Source organism: Notechis scutatus, chromosome 4, assembly GCF_049901735.1.
Source record: "Notechis scutatus isolate UNSWTSFEM ecotype Mainland chromosome 4, rNotScu1.2, whole genome shotgun sequence".
In the NCBI taxonomy this organism is placed as follows: Eukaryota; Metazoa; Chordata; class Lepidosauria; order Squamata; family Elapidae; genus Notechis; species Notechis scutatus.
This window is the reverse complement of record NC_142012.1, coordinates 75,725,965-75,749,288: the sequence shown is the minus strand read 5'-3', so window position 1 is coordinate 75,749,288 and position 23,324 is coordinate 75,725,965. Positions and strand designations below refer to the sequence as shown.

The 23,324-nt window shown below is 39.8% G+C and overlaps 1 protein-coding gene across 6 annotated transcripts in view; it reads left to right on the top strand.

Annotated features, from left to right (window-relative positions):
- Positions 1–23,324, top strand: part of GRID1 (glutamate ionotropic receptor delta type subunit 1) — a 654,467-nt gene that overhangs the window by 394,593 nt on the left and 236,550 nt on the right. The gene's annotated exons all lie outside the window — the stretch shown is intronic.

The window sequence follows — 23,324 nt, the reverse complement described above, 5'->3', positions numbered from 1 at the left end:
AAATCAGAACATTAGAACATTTTTGGTGGTGAAATCACAATCTTAAGTCTTCCTAACTTTGTTTGCAACTTGCTAGTAAATGGGAAAACCAAATTGCAGAGGTGTTTCTATTAAGGTGTCATTTTTTCTATCTTCTGTTGTGTATGTTTCCCAAGTTCCTTCTCATTTTAAGCAAAATAATCTGATTTTTTAAAAGTACTTTCTGAAAGTAATAGAGGGTATCTGTAATGCATAATTGTAATACTTAGAATGATAACAGGATTGAAAAATATAATTGGAGTCTCCTACTTTCCTATACTGTAATTCATCTTGCAGCATATATATAATCAATGTAGCAGCATGTATAAGTTACAGTATATACCAGTACTTTCTATTTTAAAAATAAAAGATAAAGGTTTCCCCTCCAGTTGTGTCTGACTCTAGGGCCAGTGCTCATCTCCTTTTCTTGGCCAAGGGAGCCAGTGTTGCCTGAAAACATTTTGTAAGGTCATGTCACCAGCATAACTGTAGGCCATGGCGCATGGAATTCTGTTACTTTCCTACCGAAGTGGTACTTATTTATCGATTTGCATTTGAATGCTTTCAAATTGCTAGGTGGGCAGGAGCTAGACGGGAGCTCATCCCATCACATGGCGCTTGGGTCTCAAACCCAGGCTGCCAGCTCTCCAGCTAACAAACTCAACATCTTTAGTCACTTAGCCATCACATTCCATTTTCAAAATAATTTTCATTTATTATGTTAAAAACACTTTTGAATTTGTGTGTCATTTAGGGGTGCTTATTTTTTTAATTACCCTTTGAGACTGTAGTTAATTCAGACTGAATTCTATTTTCATGTAAGATACAGATTAATTCAGTTTGTACTTTATTTTTTTTGGCGAGGGGGGGGAATCAGAATGTCGTAAACAAGCTATAAAATTATGTTCATCTAGCACTTCTTTTACCATCCGGTTCTCAACAGAAACATAGCCTGGGAATAACTCCTGTGTTGTAATTAATATTTTGCATCTGTTAAAACTGCTGAATGCATTATTACAAAGGGCATATTACATAATAGCTTGCAAGCTGTATTGAGGGGAGGAATTAATTTAGATCTGTATGAATGTAGAGATTCTTACTCATGGGATACTTGTTTTTTGGTTTCAGCAAACTAGCTTGGCTATTTCGAAAGTGATAATTGAACGATTATTTCTTACCCACTGCATGGTTAATCTGTTTTCTTTTATTTCTATTGCTTATGATCGTACCAGATAATTTTCACAACAGCAACTCATGGCTTCAGCACAACTTGTCAGGACAACTGCACTATGCTCTATATCAGACTGCCCTTGAAGACTGCTTGGTGCAAAACAGGGTAGCCTCTTTCTGATATGTATGTATAGCTTCCAGGAGCACAGAACACCCATGTTGTGGGTCCTGTATTGGCTTCAGATTTGCTTCTGGTTCAGTTTCAAAGGTCTGATATTCACCTATATAGCCCTATATGGTTTGACATCAGAGGACCAGCATGGCCATTTCAACTGTCCTATTGGCATATGCAGCAAAAGAAACCCCTGGGACCTTGTTTTTTTCAAAGAGTATAGCTTTACTGATCATTCCACATAAGTACAGGAGAAGTAAAGTCAGTTCTGAGGTTTACATATGAAAAACAGCCTTTCCCCTGGGCCACCCACTGTCCATTGTCCCCCAATCACATACAGTCAATTTGTTTTCAGAACAGTTTGTGCCTTTCAGATGTTTTCCAGCGTTTGACCTTGAGGTGTAGAAATTCTCTCAGGCCACAGAAGGTGTCCTTGAATTCCTCAATTCCCTCCCAGATCCCTCATTCATTCCAATTACTCCCTTCCCCCATCCCTAGTTCCTATTGTCTGGTTACAAGAAGAGATGTAAGAGAAGTCAACCATGACAACCATCTTCTCCAACCTATACAGTTGTACTGGGAAATGGTTAGTCTCTACTTCTAAGTCTTGAGACATTGTTTTTATGGCCTTGGCCTTTGGAATCAGAATTGCTTCTTAAAAATAACTTTCTGGGGAAAAAAAGAGAGAATATTGAAATTTTTGAGAGGACATTATTCACCGTTGACTATTACTATTGTTTTACAGTGGATTTCTTTTGCTGTAATGGATAGTGAAAGCATTGTCAACATTACAGGTGGTCCTTAACTTACAATCATTCATTTATCAACGTTTCAAAGTAACAACAGCACTGGAAAAAGTGACTTACATAACCAGTACTCACTCTTAGAACTCTTGCAGCATTTCCATGGTCCAAAATTCAGGTTCTTTGCAATTGGCATGTATCAATGATGTCCCATCACAACATTATGGACTTCAGGCAATAAACAAATAGATACAGAGGCAAATAAAATATATACCCTCAGGCATGAATTATAATTTAGTATCTCTTAATTTAGACCCTTGATTTTGGATGTTCCATTTTTTTTTCTCTTGGATTAAATGAGAAATAATTGTTTGGATTAAATATATCCCTTCTGCCCAATTTTGGATGCTCAGTAAAGGAGAATTAGAAGATAGTATGGAAATTGGAACAGATTAGAGTTAAACTTCTTTTTTCCCTTTGAATGGGAGAAAAGCTCAAAGTTTGATGTTCCAATCCAAAGATTCTAGATTGGCAAGATCTAAACTCTACTAATTTGATTTAAAGGTTTTGTTCTGGTTCTGGTTCCCTTTTTTCTTTCTGCTTCTTCTTTGTGAAAATTATACAGACATGCTTTAAGAAAAAGTTTATTCATTATCTGCATAATTGCCATGTAAATTGTCAGTGAGCAAACCTGTACAGTTTTACGGTTCTTACAATTTGAGTGATGGATTATTGTTGGAAAATGGAGGTTGAATATAAAAGTGTTGAACTAAATGAGATCTGTCTGGAAACCTTGTACATTCAGAATTATAATGCATAACAATAAAACATCAAAAACACTTCTTTTTGAGCAATAAAAGTGGTAAACCAGCCATTTGGACAACACATTTTCCCCAAATTTACCTTTATATTTTCCCTGAAGCTATTTGAGATTTCCCTTTTCTCCTTCTTATTTCTTTGGCTGACTCAGTCAGTTGATTTTCCTTTTTAAAAAAGTTTATTATGGCATTTGTTTACAGATTGTATTGTCAACATAAAATATTGCCCATTAGTGGCTTCAAGTAGTTTAATGTTTGAAGATAAATGACCAGTCATCATTCAGGGTAATTGTTAAGGAGAAAGAACAGTGTAGAAATATCCTATTTAGATCTATAAGCAACAGTTATATTTTCCAGTGAAGAAAGCTTTCGTAAATCAAAACTGGTATATGGATCTAAAACATCTAAATATTTGACTCACACACTAAATAGTCTTCAAAATATGATGCAGGTTTTGTCAACCATGATTCTACAATTTCCTGTTCTTTATTTATTCTTTCTTTTTGGTAAAATGTGTTTACAAAATACTTATGTTTTAAAAAAATTGACCATGACTATGGATTCTATATCATCTTTGCTCATGGATGGTCCTTTTTTCCTTAGAAAAAATATTTCTAAGAAATATTTGACCAAAATTATACAGAACATTGGAGGAAGAAACCAGACCCATCTGCCTCACCAAACAATTAATAAAAATAAGCATCCAGGACTCTGTTTCCATTTTCATTTTCCCATATCTTCAAGAAAATATATAAACATTCTTGCCCAGTTCATCACTGAGAATGCTTATTTTTTGTTCCAATGAATCTCTGTATTAATATTAATTCTGCAAAAGGTAATCGTTTGAACCTACAGCTCTTAAAGAATGTAATTGATCAGGATATAGTCATGCTGGTCTAAATTAGCAACAAATTTTGGATTAGCCTCAGATCATTTTGATTCATTGATTGATTGGTTTTGTGCCACCAAGTCATTTTGATTCCTAGCAGCCATATAGATAGATTTTCTCCACAAAAAAGGTAATTTTATTAATTTGGTTTTGAAATATTTCTTGTAATCTTCCTTTCTTGCTGAAATTGGTTATTGCGTGGTCAGTATATTTACCTAACAACATGAAACAGTATGTGATTTTGTGAAGGAATATACCATCACAGAGAAAATCTATGGGGTTGCTAGGATCAGAAACAATTTAGTCAATCTGTTATGTTTGGAGGCGTGAGCGCAAGAACGGAGACGAGGCATCAGTAGTGACTCAACTCTTTAATAAGTGACTTCAGAACAGAGTGAACAGAGCGAAACCCTTGGACAGCAGCAGCCCTTTTATAGGGCTGGCTGCTGTCCCATTAACCAATGAACTACGTTTAATACCTTTGGTTTCTGTCCAATGGGAACGGCCCGTTCTAAGCCAATCAGGATGCCCGGAATGGACCAATCCTGACTTGCTCTGATGGGCCAATCAGAAGAGCAGGATTTCGAGCCTGCTTTCCTAGCTAGCTTTTGTTAACTTTTAATACGGCGTATTTTATTAGTTCATAACACCCCTTCCCCCCAGGTTCCGTTTACACGGAGTGGTGATGTATTCTCGAAGGTATGCAGGTTTTTTAACCTGCCTGGTCGACTTTCGTTGCTCCATCAGTTTCTGCTCGCGGTTTGGCTCCGGTTGAGCACTTCCCGCAATGTCCGGTAGCAACGCTTCCGTTTCTCCGGGAGACGATTCGGCGCTGTTATTTTCGCTCTCCTCGTTGTAGTCAGCCAGGTTCCTGGGGTTAGTTCCGGGGTCTCGTGGGCCTGCTTCCATCGCGGATTCGAGCTGCGGTGGGGCAAGTCCCCTCCTTGATTCTTCTTCCAATGGCGCGTTTCTTGGCCGTTGTGTTTCTATAATGGCGTTGTCGTCCATTTCGTCCTTGGATCCATCTGTATCGGTATTTCCTCCCCCCCAGTCAGAGTTCCTGGGGAGTTAAGTGAGCCGGGTTGCAATCTGGAATGCAACTGATCTATGTGCCGTTTCCAGGATTTGCCATCTGTAGTTTGCAAACGGTAAGATCTGGGGCCGGTGAGGTAGGTTATGGTTGCTGGGACCCACAATGGGTTGCCGGAAAAGTTTTTGGCATAGACCAAATCGCCTACCTGGAATTCGCGGCATTTTCCGCTGGAGCCGAAAGGTGTCTCTGGCGTGTAGGCAGGGTGCAATCGGTCGAGGTGGAAGCGAAGTTTCCGCCCCATTAACAGTTCAGCTGGGGTTTTCTTGGTGATGCTGTGTGGGGTTATATGTTGAAGCAAGAGGATTCTGTTTAGTTTTTCATCGATGTCCCCTGGATCCATTTTGTGCAGTTTTTTTAACAAATTGAACCATTCGCTCGGCTCTTCCGTTGGTGGCAGGATGAGCCGGCGAGGTTAGCGCATGGTGGATGCCCCGGTCCGCAAGATATTGTTCGAATGGTAAGGCGGTGAATTGGGGCCCGTTATCCGAAACTAGAACGTCCGGTAAGCCATGTGTTGCGAATAGTTTATTGAGTTTTTTTGTAACTGCTTCTGTGGTGGTGCTCTTCATTCTGGTGACTTCGAGCCAGTTGGAATAAGCATCGACTGTTAGTAGAAAGGTGTGTCCCTTGGTGGGTCCCGCGAAATCGATGTGTATACGGGACCACGGACCTCGAGGTTTCTCCCACTCGGTTGGAGTTGCCTTCGGTGGGGCAGTGCTGACTTCTTGGCATTTGGGGCAAGATTTAACCCAGGCTTCAATCTGTTTATCAATGCCCGGCCACCACGCGTCACTTCTCGCCAGCGCCTTCATACGCACGATGCCAGGGTGTCCGTCGTGCAATAACTCCAATACGGTTCGTTGTAGCCTCTCTGGGATGACGACTCTGTCTCCCCATAGAATACAACCCTGTTGAGAGAACAATTCAGTCTGGCGGCTTTTGAATGGTGTGAAATTGTTGCGGTTTTCGTCGACCGGCCATCCACGTTCGACCCAGCTGAGGACACATGCGAGGATAGGATCTCGTTTGGTTTCGGCGGCGATGTCTCTCGCGGTTAATGGCGATGAGCGCAGTGCTTCTATTTGGAGCGTTGTGAGGGACGGAGCTGGGTCAACGACGGTTTCCGGAAGTGGGGAACGACTCAAGGCGTCAGCGTGGGGAATGGCTTTCCCCGGGCGGTGTTGTAATTGATAATTGTATGCCGCTAGAAATTCTGACCAGCGTGTCATTCTTGGTGACAGTATATAGGGCGTTGGCTTGTCCCCCGCTATAATGCCGAGCAACGGCTTGTGGTCCGTAATTATGGTAAATGATCATCCATAAACATATTCATGAAAACGTTTAATAGCGGCGACAATAGCAAGAGCCTCCTTATCGAGTTGGCTATAGTTCCTTTCGGTTTTAGATAATGTGTGGGAAAAAAGGGCAACAGGTGCTTCTTTGCCGTTAGGTAGAACATGGCTTAAGATGGCTCCCACCCCGAATGGCGAGGCGTCACACGTGACGGTTAACGGCAAAGTCTCGTTAAACTGCATTAGGACAGCATCGGAGGTCAAGAGATCTTTCACCTGCTGGAACGCTTTCTCTTCCCGTTGTCCCCAGACCCAGGAAGCCTTCTTGTCTAACAAACGATGTAATGGTTCAGCTACCGTCGCCTTCTGAGGCAAGAAGATATTATAAAAATTAATGAGTCCTAGGAAGGCTTGTAGGTCTGTTTTATTCCTAGGTCTGGGGGCGTTTTTGATGGCCGTTATTTTTTTTTCGGTTGGGTGGATCCCCTTTTTATCGAGGAGGTACCCTAGAAACTCAACCCTCTCAGTACAGAGTTGACATTTGTCTTGTTTTACTTTAAGCCCTGCGTCTTTAAATTTTTGGAGAACCGCTCTGAGTCGGTGTTCCAACACTTCTCTATTTGGAGCAGCTATTAACACATCATCAAAATAAGGCACAACCCCTTTTATGCCTTGTAGTAAACGCTCCATCAGGCTTTGAAAAATGCCTGGGGCTACACTCACTCCGAACTGGAGCCGATTGCATTTAAACGCACCACGGTGCGTAATGATAGTTTGGGCCTCAGCAGTCTCTGCGTCTACGGGTAGCTGTTGGTATGCTTGTGCTAAGTCCAATTTTGCAAAGATTTTTCCACCACCCAGAGAATGTAGAAGGTGTTGAACCACCGGTACGGGATAAGCGCTTTGTTGGAGCACGTGGTTTAGAGTGGCTCGGTAATCCCCACAAATTCTTATCGATCCATCCGGCTTAATGGGTGTTACTATCGGGGTTTCCCAACGGGCGTGATCGATTGGTTCTAAAACCCCTTAGGCTATCAATTTGTCCAATTGTTCATCGATTTTAGGTTTAAGGGCAAAAGACACTCAACAGGGTTTAAAGCGTATGGGCACAACCTTGGGGCTGAGATTAAATGATATGGGGGCCCCCTTGTACTTGCCTAGTTGCGCCATGAATACGTCCTGGAACTCCTGGATGAGGGCTGTTTCCCAGTCACCGCTCCCGGTCTGGTGTATGCCGGCTAGTTCAATCCCCAACGGAGCGAACCACTGTAGACCCAGCAAACTGGGTCGGTCCCGATCGACAATGGTAAGAGGCAGTGTAGCGGTGCGGTCTTTAAATGAGACTTGGACGTTACGGGACCCGGCGACGGGAATTCGGTTTCCCTGATAGTCTCTTAATATGATTCTCTGGGTGCTGAGGTCTTGACGACGGATGTCGGGGATCAGTTGTTTGCAAGTCTTCCACGATACCATGGATAAGGACGACCCAGAGTCTACTTCCATGATGCAAGGGTGATATTCAATGGCGACCTTCACTCGGATCTTCTTTGCATCCAAAGATGAAGCGTGGCCGATGGTTATGGTTTGGTGCGTCTCCTCTTGTCTAGTCGACGCCGGAGGTGCTCGGTTTCTGTAGTGATAGTGGTTCCATTGGTGGTTCGGGCGATCCCGGCTCACGGGCGGGCTGCCCGTGGCTTGGCGGCCATTGTTTTCTCTACGGATTGGACTTGACCCCCGCTTGCTCCTGCATACTTTAGCAATATGGCCCCTCTTCCCACAGGAGCGGCAGAGTGCATCGAGGAATTTGCATTCTGCTCGTGGGTGATTTGCCCCACAACCAGTGCATTGACGTGAAGGCTTCCGGCTTCGCTGATCTCGCTGGTCGCGTTCAGAACGGAGTCGGTTGACCTCTTCTTCATCACTGTCTGATGGAGACTCGAGGTCTTCATGGTGCGCTGTTGTAGCATGCCTCTCTGAAAGAGGTGAGGCATCCTGGGCGAGTTGGCGGAGTGGTGTGTTGGTGCAGCGCATTCGAGCGGCCGACTTCCTGGTTGCCTCTGCTGCAGTAGCATCAGTGATGGCATTTGCAAGATCGATGTCCCCTTTGGCCATGATCTTGCTTTGAGCACCGTGGTCATCTAATCCCAGAACTATTCGGTCTCTCATGGCTTCCTCGAGGTTTGAAAAACCACAGAGACCCCCCAGGTTCCGGAGATCGGCGATGAAGTCTCCAACACTCTCGCCCTTCCGTTGGTTTCTTTGGTAAAAATCGTGCCTCCGGATGAGAGTAGGCACTGCGGGTGCATAGTGGGCCCGCAGTATCGGAGCGAGGTTATCCCAATCCATCGTCTTCACCTCTGCAGGTTTTGCAAGTGCCTTTGCCATTTTAAAAACGGCAGGCCCGCAATGGGTCAGGAAGACAGCTCATTTCTTGCCAGGCGAAGCGTCCTTCAGGTTATTGGTCTCCAGAAACATCTGGAACCGGTCTATGTACGAGTCCCAGTCTTCGTTAGCCGGGTCAAATGGAGCGGGTGGTATAGCGCCGCTGGCCATCTTGCCCTTGTTGACGCTCTTTAAGCCACGTGCTCTGTTCGGTGCACAGTGAGTGCTTAGGCGGCTCTATTGTCTCTGCATCCCATCCTCGTTGCCAGTGTTATGTTGGGAGGCGTGGGCGCAAGAACGGAGACGAGGCATCAGTAGTGACTCAACTCTTTAATAAGTGACTTCAGAACAGAGTGAACAGAGCGAAACCCTTGGACAGCAGCAGCCCTTTTATAGGGCTGGCTGCTGTCCCATTAACCAATGAACTACGTTTAATACCTTTGGTTTCTGTCCAATGGGAACGGCCCGTTCTAAGCCAATCAGGATGCCCGGAATGGACCAATCCCGACTTGCTCTGATGGGCCAATCAGAAGAGCAGGATTTCGAGCCTGCTTTCCTAGCTAGCTTTTGTTAACTTTTAATACGGCGTATTTTATTAGTTCATAACACAATCAATCAATCATTTATTTTCCAAATGATTCCTTGTCATCTTAGCTTGCTTTCTAATATAGGTGTATGCCATTTTGCATCCAAAAGGCAAAATAGTTTGCTCTTGTTTCTCCTATTTTTCTCATCAACAGATCAACCACTTGGCATTCTGTTTGGCTCAGAAATCAAACAGCTTCCAATGTTATTTGGCTAGTTTTTAGACAAAACTCGCTTTCCTTGTCCAAGATTCATTTATCTGTCATATCAGACTGGTTTTCTTCTGCATACAGCACTCCCAGGCTGTGAAATCAATTCCATTGTAAATGTACTTTTATATTCCTCTACCTAAGTGCATCTGTTTTGCAATTTAATCCATCTCTTATTCACTAATTGGCTTTAATATGAATGTTATTATTTTCATTCTGTACTTTAACTTCTGCTGGCTGCCTTGATCACTTGCTTGGGTGGGCAAAATAGGATGTAAATCAAGTAAATGAATGCATTTATTTAATTGTGCAATTGTACCATGCTAATGATCATGATCAGATATAATGTGGAATTCCCTATAGTGACACACAGATACACACACAGAAACACACACACACACACACACACACTTTTTAAAATCTGATCCTGCATCTCAGAAGCAGGTTTTATGAACATGCTTGTGACAAGGCAACAAATAAAAAAGGAAGAAGGTTTTTCATATAAGCAGAATTCTTTTCACATATTACAATTTTCTTTTTCTTTGTTTTCAAATTTTGTTAATTTCAAAATCCTAGATTATAATGAAAGTATATCCTGGCTGCTTCTTTCAAAACAAGATGCTTCCCTGCAACACTAAAAAACTAAAATGAAAAACCCAAAGTGCTGTCAATCACAGTTGTACTCTTGGCAGAGCCTGAAATAGATTGAATGGAAGCAGAGCAAACACCAAAGAGTGATTTGAACTTTGAAAAGATTGAACTCTTTAAAATGGCAGACTGTGTCCTTCCATCATATTTTATAATAAAGAAGAAATGTGTGCATCTTACTAAGACTTCTAAGAAAAAAAAAAAACTTAACAAGTGATTGTGTAGAAGAGAGCTTTTGTGGCCCATGATGTTGACGCAGGTTTGGCTTTGATGCTTGTTTCTCTTGTTTTCCTACTGTTTTCTCCTTTGGCTGCAATTCTAGCTTCTAAAAAACTTACCAATATATCTTTGAACTCTCCGATTGTCTTTTGAACATTGATTCTGGAGGTCAAAGGGTGTTTTCCTCCTGTGAAGAACACTCAAGGCATCTCTTAGAGACTATAGCTCAACCAACAATCACCATCTAATCAGAATACAGATGGGCAGTGGGTTATCATGAATGGGATGGACCCTACTATGATTTCAGTGCTGCCATCTTTAATCCAGGTAACTCTGGAGTTGTGGAATAACTGTCCTCTATTCCCACCTCTCCTCGGCCTCTCCTCCTCTTGTGTCAAAGAAGATAGAACCTCTCCGGAGGGAAATGCTTTTTTACTATGCAGGTTTCTTGTGGAAGATTCTATTCTAGCTCAAGCTCTTTGAAACATCGGCACATTATGTCATCCAAGGATGGTGACATTTCTGATTGCTTTTCTCCCTTACACAGACTGAGACATGCTTCCTGTTCTGAACAGATCCAATGCTGATTGAGGTTGTCACAGATGGAGGCTTTGACTCTTCCACCCTTATGCACAAGTCAGAGTGTCATCAGTTTGCTACAGTGGAGGAGACTAATACGGTTGGTCAGATCCAAACAATTCTGAGTTGATAGCTTCTCATGCTCCTCCACCATAGAAAGCGAATCAGATTAGACTTTGCTTCCTGGCGTGTTTAATCAAAATCTTAGAAAGCAGCATTTCCAATTACACTGTACCTCTCTGGGGAAATAGAAATATAGAGAAGCCCCCCAGGCAGATTTTCTATTCAGCCCAGTGATGCGCATATATATATATATATATATATATATATATATATATATATATATATATATATGTATGTATGTATGTATGTATGTATGTATGTATGTATGTATGTATGTATATGTATATGTATATGTATATGTATATGTATATGTATATGTATGTATGTATATATATAAAAAAAGTTGTGGCACTGGATGGTGTTCTAGCAATACTCAGGAATTCTCCATTTAAAAAAAAATGATATCCATTTTTGTGGGTTTTTTTTAAAAAAAATCATCCCATTTGATCTTAGATATTTTTCCATACATACTGGTGAATTATTTGGACTTCTGAGATCCTGCCCAAGATGTGTTATTTTAAATATACATCATTATTATGGTTTGTTGCACAGTCGGCCAGATAGTTAGGCTGGATTTCCATTTTTCTCCACCTGATTGAATCCTTCCAAGGCACTAAGAAAGGCAGGTGTTGATTTTTTTTAATAATGTCACAGGTATCACCACAGGATGTAAGCTGTTCCAAGTCAAGCTGCCCTTCTGTAATTATGGGGATTTGGTCAATGCTGATGGTGTTCAAATGGTGCTGTGAATGTTTTTGGATTACATCCAAGTCACCTGTCACTGTTGGTCCTGTCTTTGGTTTCTTTTGCTACAGACTTCTTCTACATGCAAGTGTTTGTGTTTTGTATTTTGATTTTTCTCTTTCTCTGCTATTATGTTCTGTCCAGGTACAGCCTCCTCCATTACACAGACTTTTTTGTGGGTTTATGATTGCTCACACTTGTTTAGATTGGATTTGTTTAAATTGGATCTTTCCCAAGGACCTAGAACAGTCAGATTTTGTTGGTTATTATTTATTGTTTTTATTATTATTGTACACAAAAATGAGAGTATACACAGCAGACGAGATAACCATGCTGGGTTTCGTATCACAAATCACTAGTCGAACACTTCCCAAGCGTTTAGGACTGCGTGATGTATCGGCAGATTATGCGAGCAGATCCCAGTAAGGTGGCCTTCTGCAGCTGACCAATGGTGATCTTGTCAGTGCCAATTGTTTTTAAGTGCTTAGGCACAGCACCCAGCGTGCCCAGTACCACTGGAACCACCTGCAGTGGTTTATGCCAGAGTCTCTGCAGTTCGATTCTCAAGTCCTGATATCTGGTGACTTTTTCAAGTTGTTTCTCGTCAATTCTGCTATCACCAGGTATGGCAATGTCGATGATCCACACTTTTTTCTTCTCCACAATCGTGATATCTGGGGTATTGTGTTCCAGAACTTTGCCGGTCTGTATTCGGAAGTCCCACAGTACAGAACAGTCAGATTTTGTTAGTTATTATTTATTGTTGTTGTTGTTATTGTTATTATTGTTATTATTATTATTATTATTATTATTATTATTATTATTATTATTATTATTATTATTATTATTATTTTGAGATGCTATAGGCGTTCTGTAAGAACTCATTGTGATATATGGATTTCAATTTGGATGTTTAAATCTTGATGTTCTGTGATTGGGTTGTATTCTACCGGTACTCCTCAACTTACAAGACTAATTGAGTCCAAAATTTCTGTTGTTCAGTAAGACATTTGTTAAGTGAGTTTTGCCCCGTTTTACGATCTTTCTTGCCTCAGTTGCTCAGTGAATCTCTGCAGTTGTTGCAATCATAAATATGAACCAATTGCCAAGCATCTGAATTTTGATCATATGATCATGAGGATGCTGCAAAGGTCATAACTGTGAAAAACGGTCATAAGTCACATTTTTCAGTGCCATTTTAACTTTGAACGGGGTCATTAAAGGAAATATTGTAAGTCAAGGACTACCTATATAGCGTTCTGTTCTATTCTATTCTATTCTATTCTATTCTATTCTATTCCACTCCACTCCACTCCACTCCACTCCACTCCACTCCACTCCACTCCATTCCATTCCATTCCACTCCACTCCACTCCACTCTACTCTCTATTCTATTCTATTCTATTCTATTCTATTCTATTCTATTCTACTCTACTCTACTCTACTCTACTCTACTCTACTCTACTCTACTTTCTATTCTATTCTATTCTATTCTATTCTATTCTATTCTATTCTATTCTATTCTATTCTATTCTATTCTATTCTATTCTATTCTATTCCATTCCATTCCATTCCATTCCATTCCACTCCACTCCACTCCACTCCACTCCACTCCACTCCACTCCACTCCACTCCACTCCACTCCACTCCACTCTCTATTCTATTCTATTCTATTCTATTCTATTCTATTCTATTCTATTCTATTCTATTCTATTCTATTCTATTCTATTCTACTCTACTCTACTCTACTCTACTCTACTCTACTCTACTCTACTCTACTCTATTCTATTCTATTCTATTCTATTCTATTCTATTCTATTCTATTCTATTCTATTCTATTCTTCCAGCTCTTTTAGATATTTCTGCTGTCTCTTTTTAAAGTCTATGATAGCTAATCTAAATCTTTCTCTCTTCTTCTTAGACAATTTGCATTTGAGAGACTCTGAGCACTCCTAACTTTCATTCAGCTTTTTCTCACCTATTAAAGTTGTTAGTCCCTGACATTTCTGAAGTTTTGTGAATGTTGCATTTCTTCAGTTTTCTTTAGTTTTATTTTCTCTGTGTATAATGCTGCTTGAAGTTGAATTACAACCATGACCTAGTAATGTGTTCCCATGATAAAAAGAAAGCCACCTCGTGCAATCTGGAATTTATTCTTTGCAAAGGTTTTGTAGGATAGGTGTGTCCTTTTTTCTCCTAAAAGGCCATATGATGAGAAAGAGGAGGAGGAGGAGGAGAATGAGAATTGTCAAGTCATACAGACCAAAGATTTGCACTAATTTTTTTCTTTTTGTCTTCTGTATATCTTCTTCCCCCCACCCTTTCCTCTGAAGTAAAAAATCATGCCATTTTCTTCCTGCTTTTTTTGGGGGGGGGGGTCATTTTAATATCCCTCCCCCTCGTACAAGTATTTCAATTTCTGCAACAAAATTTGTTTAGTGACTTTAGTTAATTAGAACCCATGTTGCCCTCACAAAGAAACAACAATCATCCCCAAATAACTGGAGTGTATACCACATAAACCTAGATTTTAATAAATGAATGCCAGCCACATGCTTTTTCAGTAGGAATTCTCCAGTATAAGACATTGCATGTGTCTTTTGTGTGAATAAAACCAGCTCAGCCCCAATAAATCTTGAGTAAGCAGTGCATTGAATTCCCTTGAAATTGTATCTTCACTTCTTTGAACTGGAAAATTGCCAGGGGTCTTTTTCCCAGGCCGCAGGAGGGAAACAATATTGTGAGTAAATTGTCTTCAGTGCTCTTTTGCTGATCCTGTGCCTAGACATGAGTCATCCCTGGTGGAAATGTTGCTGTTTGGATTGTAAAGATCAACCATGATTTTATTTTAGAGGCCAAAGCTGGGTTAGGAATGAGAAAGGATCTGTTCTGATAGTGGGGATCCCAGACAGCTGGTTGTACCCTGTAAAAATAACCTGACTTCTAAATTCTCACTTATACTTATTAATTTGCTTGCTCAGTAATAATAAAATTAGTGCAGCAAAGCCCTCTGGGGATGTTATTCTCTGATAAAATTTCCTTTGCCCCATGGAAGGACAATTGCAGGGATCAGGTATATCTAGTCTAATGGAAAGGAGGAGTAGGGATGCCATGATAGCAGTGTTCCAATATCTGAGGGGCTGCCACAAAGAAGAGGGGGTCAAGATATTCTCCAAGTCACTTGAAGGTGGAACCAGAAGCACTGGATGGAAACTAATCAAAGAGAGAACCAACCTGGAACTAAGGAAAAATTTCTTGACAGTGAGAACAATTAGTCAGTGGAACGGCTTGCCTTCAGAAGTTCTGGGAGCTCCATCACTGGAGGCTTTTAAGAAGAGATTGGACAACCATTTGTCTGAAATGGGTATAGGGTCTCCTGCCTGATCAGGAGGTTGAATTGGAAGGCCTCCAAGGTCCCTTCCAACTCTGTTTTTTGTATTAATCAGGGCTATGCTTTGATGAGGAAAAACCCCTAGACATTGCTTACTTTGAAAGACATCAGCTCTCTAAGGGATCTGCTGAACCTCAGTCAGCAAAAAGAGCCTGAATATATCTAACAACCTGGATTTTTTTTTTTTTACCAGATCCTGAAGACAGTAGGAATGAGTTGATAGAATTCACTGCTTCTCCTGGTCACAGCAATGGATAAAATCATTGGGTCTAGTTTTGTATTCTGGACCAAAACCACCCAGAATCTGGAGGATGTTAAAAATCTATTACAGTGTTATGATAGTGTTAATGTCTTTTACAACTTTCACACACAAGCTGCTCTCACACGCAAACACACAGTAACTGCTGCAGCAGAGGTAGTTATTGCAAAATGTTGGAAACAGAGAAAGAAAGGCAGATCCAGGCAAGCGCAAATAGATCAATGATGTCTGCAAAAACAGTTGTAGGAGAACACATAATATCCCGCATCAGAAAACCACATGTTGCGTTTTTCTCTTCCTCAGTGCAAACTGATTGAAAGTGGTAGAAACTGAGATCAATTTGGATTACTATCATATAACAAACTTTGGCTGATCTAGCGGGTGGGGAAGGTACTTGGATGGGAGATAAATAAATGAGATTCCTGTAAGATCTCTAAAGCAGGGCTGTCCAACTCTTGGGCCAGATGTGTCATGTGCTCACCATGCCCAGTTTAGCAAAGGGGGGAAAAGTCCCGATATGTCATGTGATGCTGCCGTGATGACATGAGTTTGACGCCCCTGCTCAAAGCCAACTATTAACCAGTCTATACTCTCAAGCTCCAAGTTCAAGAATAAAGAAGCTTTCCGGGTGATCAAATAGTCAAGATACATAGATTGTAGTACTTGATTCAGCAAGAATTACCCTCAACCATCCGTACCTTATCAGTAGCAATTGTCTTTCTGGAGTTGGGCGAGCATTTTCTCAATACAAAGACTTAACATTTTGTTGAAGTAAGGCGCTCATTTTCAGGAGATTGAAACTGGACCTCTCAGTGTTTTTCCCTTTCAGGTTCTCTCTTCTAACTAGGAAGAAAAGCCAAACATATCACTGGACCAGCTTGGGGGGCAACTGAGAGCAAATGAAGAGAGAGGCCTCTGAAGTCCACATAAACATGTGACTTTTTTACTCATGGATGGGATAATATAATGACACACCTCAATCTTTTTTTGTCAATCAATCATAGAGCTGGAAAGAACCTTTGAGGTCTTCTAGTCCAACACTCTGCTCAAGCAGGAGATGCTATACCATTTCAGACAAGTGGCTGTCCAGTCTCTTCTTAAAAACCTCAAATGATGAAGCACCTACAATGTCTGATAGCAAGCTGTTCCACTGGTTATGTCAGTTTTCCAAGTGATGGAATCCATTTAAAAAGAAAAGAACAAAATCCATCCTCAAAAATATTTCTTTTATTTAGGAAAGCATCAAATTGGCAAAGTCCATGGTAATTCCGAATCTGACACAACCCGGAATTATCCCACAATATTACAAGTTAGAAACACCCCCCAAAGTCACATTCTCCAATAGAAGTAATTCAACGTTGCTTGATGTCATACATCTCCACCTCAAGGGGCCCAAGCAAGGACAGCTCATTTTCCCACGGGAAGGAAGATCACCTAGCCAAAACACTCTCTTTATCTCCACTCCTCCCCCCCCTTAGGAATGTGGCAAGCCCGAAACCCTTCCCCCATGACTGCCGCAGAGAAAGTAAGAAAAAGAATATATACTGACTAACTAAAACGGCTACACTTATGTCAATTTCGTTTTGTTCTCACTGTTAAGAGGTTTCTCTTTAATTCCAGGTTGCTTCTCTCCTTGATTAGTTTCCATCCATTGTTCCTTGTCCTGGTGCTTTGGAAAATGAGTTGACCCCCTCCTCTTTGTGGCAATCTCTCAAATACTGGAAGACTGCTATCATGTCCCTCCTAGTCCTTCATTTCTCTAGACTAGCCAAACCCAAATCCTGCAACTGTTCTTCATATGCTTTGGTCTCCAGGCCTTCAATCGTCTTAGATGCTCTTCTTTGCACTTTTTCCAACGTCTCAACATTTATTTATTTTTTGTAATGTGGTGACCGAACTGGATGCAGCATTCCAGGTGTGGCCTTTCTGAGGTGGTATAAAGTGGTACTAATACTTCACGTAATTTTGATTCTATGCTTCTGTTTATACAACCAAGGATTGTATTAGCTTTTGTGGCTGCTGAAACACACCGCTGACTCATGTTTAAGTGATTGTCCATTTGTGGGACTAATGGTCTGGCTCAGAAAAAGAAAATATTCAGAAAATTTGGAAGTCCAAGCATTTGAAATATCCCCTCCCCCAAATTATACCTACTTCACTGTCTCCTTCTTTTGCAGGATTGAGCCGCTCCCCATTCCTAGAGAGCAGAAGTCATCCTGGCAGCATTAAATAAACACCCATTCATGTACTTATGCCATACCCATGATTTATCAGGTTCCTTAGTAGTTTACTATTTTTTTAGAAAACAATATGCTCAAGCTCAAGCCGTTTTATGGAAATACATAGGAAATGGAGCCCTTTGTTACCAAACTTTGCCTTTGTTTTATAGTGATAGGACTAGACAACTTTTTAAAAAAATATATCCTAAACCTTAAAACCAGTTATTTATATTGGAAGTTGTCCTGATCTAAAGTTAAGCTCCTTAGCTTACGTAAATCATGTCAGAGGCCCAAAAGGTAATAATGTTACTCTTCGCTAGCTTGGAAAATTGGAGTTGTCCACTTGGATTAACAATAAATGCCAATAAGATAAAGTGTGATGTGTCGCCAGTAAAGGTAAATGGAGAATCAGTGAGCTGGTAGGACAATGAAAATGTAATATGTACTGGGAAGAACTGATATCCTTTGATACTTCCCCCCAAGGATCAGAAATGCATAAGACAGATGCAAAAAATGTAACCATTTAAATGGGTACAAGCAGGATGTTCATCTCTTAGGTAAATACAGTATTTATCAAAGGCTGGTACTTTGAGTATCACCCAATGAAAGAAGTGCTGTAAATTTAATGATGGAAATGAGATTTATTCAGAAGCTGGTACAAGCCAAACAAAGGCTAGATGGTTAATTTTTATCACTGTTAACATTAGGGCAAAGATATTCTGTTTTCTTCATCAATCCAGGAGTTTTCTTCATTGATAATGGACAAAATTGAAAATCACTGCTTACCTAACAGGCTCCAAAATCTTCATCCTTCTAGGAACCAACCATAACAACCCAAAAATTTTCCCCCAAAATTTTGTTCTATTGTAATTCACTAATTTATTTGATTCTTTTTGTTAGTTCTTATTGTTTTTGTTTTTATTTTTTGTTCTAAATATGATTTTACATTGTGTAAGTCGCCTTGAGTCGCCATGGTGAATAGGCGGCAATATAAATCAAATAAACAAATAAACAAACAAACAAACAAATAAATAAAATAAGAATATTTGTCCACCGAATAAACAAATAAATAAAATAGGAATATTTGTCCACCCCACATTTATTCCACAGTAGTGAAATATTTTGCTTTCCAGGACTTCATATAATGTATCATATCATGTTCTATTGATTCCTTTGTTAAAGAGTTTGGCAATTTTGTGCTTGCATTTGAAGTTCTTGAAATATATCCTAAATTCACCTTTGTCTCAGGAATCAGATTAATTGCATGAGGAAGAGGAATTGTCCAGGAATCCTTATTTTCAAAAGCAGACAAGGCAGAAACTTTCAGATCTGGCTCAAAGGTGGTTGAAATTAAAAAAGAAACTTGAAGACAGGTAGTAAGTATCCTAACTGAAGAACAGTCAGACTTGCCTTCAGCTGTCTTCAAGAGGGAAGGATCTGGAATGCTTCCAAGTCCCTGAGGATGTAGACCTACAGTATGTATGAAGACATCAGAGGAGAACCTTGCAAGTACAGCTTAAGGAGAAAAAAGATAAAAATTCAAACTTCTAGGAATTACTCAAAACAGAACTGAGTTGTAAAAGTTAAAGGTCAAGAGAAGCACCAGCTATAAAAACTTATAGAAAAACCAAAGTCATGCTACTTAAATCCAATCTTCATAAATTCTTTTTCCTTGAAGACCCTGTTATCAGTTTATCTTGGCATTTGGATTGTTTCACAGTTACGTTCCTGATTTATACCCTGTTTTGTCTTGCTTGGTTTGTAGGAACTTTCTTTCTTTCTTTCTTTCTTTCTTTCTTTCTTTCTTTCTTTCTTTCTTTCTTTCTTTCTTTCTTTCTTTCTTTATTTATTTATTTATTTATTTGATTTGTCAATTGCTTACAAGATAATAGGTATAAGTATATACATAGTTATGAATACATGAAATGGGTACATATAAGAAAAATAAAAGAAACAATAGAACAGGAATGGTAGGCACGTTGGTGCGCTTATGCACGCCCCCTACAGACCTCTTAGGAAAGGGGTGAGGTCAATAGTAGACAGTCTAAGGTTAAAGTTTTTGGGGTTTGGGGAAGAAACTACAGAGTCAGGTAGATTATTCCAGACATTGACCACTCTGTTGCTGAAGTCGTATTTCCTGCAATCAAGTTTGGTGCGGTTAACCTTGAGTTTGTATCTATTGTGTGCTCTTGTGTTATTATGGTTGAAGCTGAAGTATTCATTGACAGGTAGGACATTGCAATGTATGATTTTATATACCATACTTAGATCAGACTGAAGATGGCGTAATTCAAGGTTTTCTAGGTCTAGAATTTCAAGTCTGGTGGCATAAGGTATTCTACAACGAGTAAAGGAGTGGAGAACTCTTCTTGTAAAATATTTCTGGACTTTCTCAACTGTGCTAATATCAGATACGTAATGTGGGTTCCAGACTGATGAGCTGTATTCGAGTATTGGTCTAGCAAATGTTTTGTATGCTCTAGTTAGTAGTGTAATATTACCAGAGAAAAAGCTACGTAGGATTAGGTTAACAACTCTTAATGCCTTTTTGGCTATGTAGTTACAGTGGGCTCTAGCACTTAGATCATTAGAGATGAGTATTCCAAGGTCCTTTACAGAGCTTGGATCATCAACAAGATCTTGACTATTCAGCTTGTATTTTATTTTCTGATTTTTTTTGCCAGTATGTAAGACAGAGCATTTGTTTGTTGAGATTTGAAGTTGCCATTTGTTTGACCATTCTGATACATAGTCGAGGTCTTTTTGAAGGGTAGCAGTATTGTCTGTGCTATTGAACAGCTTTACATCATCAGCGAAAAGAATGCAGTTGCTCTTAATATGATCACAGAGGTCATTTATGTAGAGTATGAAGAGAGTTGGTCCTAAAACACTGCCTTGGGGGACACCACTGTTGACAGGTACAGCATTTGATAGGACGCTCCCAATTTTGACCATTTGTTGTCTGTTTGACAGGAATGCTTTTATCCAGTTATGCAGTTGTCCAGAGATACCATAAGATTTTAGTTTTAGGAGTAGTTTGTCATGTACCACTGAATCAAAGGCTTTACAGAAGTCTATGTAGATTGTGTCTATTGCTTTGCCCTGATCGAGTTGTGTAGTCCATATGTTTTTGCAGTGTAAGAGTTGCAGATTACAGGATAGTTTTTTCCTGAAACCAAATTGTTTATTGGAGAGTAGGTTGTTTGTCTCTAAGTGGAGGATAAAGGATTGGTTAATAATTGATTCCATGACTTTACAGGTGATGCAGCATAAGGAGATTGGTCTGTAATTTTCAACTAGGCTGGGGTCTCCCTTTTTGAAGATGGGGATGACCGTGGCTTGTGACCATAGGTTAGGCAAGGAGCTGGTCCTGAAAGATTTTTCAAAGATTATGCTTAGAGGTTCGGCTATGGCAGTGGATAGCTTTTTAAAGAAGTAAGCACATATTCTATCCGGTCCAATAGACAGAGATGGTTTTAGATTGCGTAGTGCTTTTTCAACATTGTCTTCTGTAAAATCAATATATATTAGATCATTGTAGTTGTCTGTGGTTTGGCTAGGAAATACTGGGCTTGATCCATTGCTGTTTACAAATACTGAGCTGAAGAATGTGTTAAAGATGTTGGCTTTAATGGTGTCATCGTTGCAGTCTTTACCATTAGGTCCTATCAGGAGTGGGATGGACCTTGAGTCTTTTAGTTTGTTGTTTACAAAATTGTAAAAAGCATGGGTGGAATTGGTGCATAGAAGGTTTTCTTCTTGTTTAATGTGATAATTGGTGCATTCAGTCTTTATCTGGTGGCATAATTTTTTGTATCGGCTTTTGAAATTGGCAACGTGACCAGATTTGTTTTTCCGCCAGAGCGATCTCTTTTTGGATTGAAGTTTCCTTATTGTTATGGGTAATCTTTTTTTTGTTTGTTTGGGGAGTTGGTGTTGGTACATATAGTTTGATGACTCTTTTGACTTCAAGTAAAAATATGTTGTAATGGTCTTCAACAGTATTGCATCCAGTGAATAGAAATTGCCAATCAAGGGATGAGAGATCGTTGTCTATAAGATCATAGTTGCCTTTTTTGAAGTTATAATTGGGGATTATGTCATTGTGATGATTTTTGTGTGGGCGTATGTTGAGACAAAAGTCAATCATATTGTGGTCACTGCTGGAAAAGTGTTCTTTAATTTGTATTCCGTAAATTAAATTCAAACTATTGCAGAAGATGAGATCGAGGCAGTTGTTTAGTGTTGTTGGTTACTAACTTCTGACTTTCTTGTTTACATCATCCTGTGTACCCATTTTACATTTTGTTTCTGAACATAAAGTCAGACTTTGAGTGCAAGAGATTCTAACCTTGGTTTGGGGGACTGTAATTTGCACTTAAATGATGGACATTGATCATCTTAAATTCATAATTTAGGCTTGCAGATTAAAAATGTTAACATTATCATTAGTATTTGGAAATATATCTGTCATGTGTGATTTTCTTGCTCTGACATTGGGAGAGTCTTGAATTTTTATTTAAATGCTTGTTCTTTTTTAAGCAAAGTCAAAATACCTTCCCTCTAAATGTACAAACAGAAGTTAATGCTCACCCCATTTCAAATAGTCTGTTTGCTTCCAATATTGTAGTTTTCCCATCAACAGGTTAGGGGAAAATATGATTTATTCTAAAAGGTCAGCCTCTTCATTCATCTTTCTGCACAAGCAGGTTTTCCCTTTCAGAATAAGCATTGAAATATAGAAATAAAAGATCAACAACATGTATTTGAGTTAGAAAAATGCACCCATGCTATTTTTATTAATACTTTAACATGTATAGAAAACAGCGATGAGGGTAATCAGAGTTCTCAGATACTTAATCCATAATACTGTAATTCTCTGCAAATTCATTCCAACCAGTTGGGCTTTTTGAAGTTTGTCACCCCAAGCATAATGAAACTCACAGTGAGGCTGGATTTAGCCAATGGAGTTTCAAATACCAACATGTGGAAGCTTTGAAAATCCTTGATTTCTCTTACTGAAAAGCACTATCATTGGTCTTCAGGAACCTGCATATAATCCCCACTTTTATTTTGTTTGTGATTACCTCTTTAGTTGAAGTGATTGCCTTTTTAAAAGGAGTGTGGCAATGTGTGACTGTTGCAAAAAAAAAAGAAAAAAAAAGAATGCACTTTAAGGTTTAGGCATAGTAATTCAGAATGATTTTTTAAAAAACAAAATCTTGCAGCGATAATTGATAAGCACAATTGAAATCGGCCTGCGTTGTTCTGAGGAATTTCAGCATAGAGGAAAAGATGGGAAGATGCCATAAGCTCACAATTGATTGTAAGCCGCCCAGAGTTACTTTGAGGTAAGATGGGCAGCCTATAAATTTTATATATTTTTTTTTAAAAAAGTAGGGCATGGGCAGCACAACTCTCCATCAAATTCCTCAAGGTCAACTCTGTTTATGGCTGGCAGTGAGTGTGCCAATGGGAGTTGATAGGCTTTAGTTCCTTGCCATGTGTCAAAAGGCCTGAAGTTCCTGAGGGTTTGTCTGCTTTCTTTAAAACATAAAGCTTGCACGCTAATCCTAGTCATTCTGAAAATGAACCAGTTTTGAATCGTAGGTCTGGCACTGAGGCACTGTTGTGGTTTGGCAACCCCAGTGACTTGAAGGGGAACAAAGTTGGAAATTTAGCTATCTTCATGAGATATAAATAAGGAGTATAGATTCTGCACCACTCCTGTTTGCAGGGAATGCCCCCTGAAATAAAATTACAAATAAAAG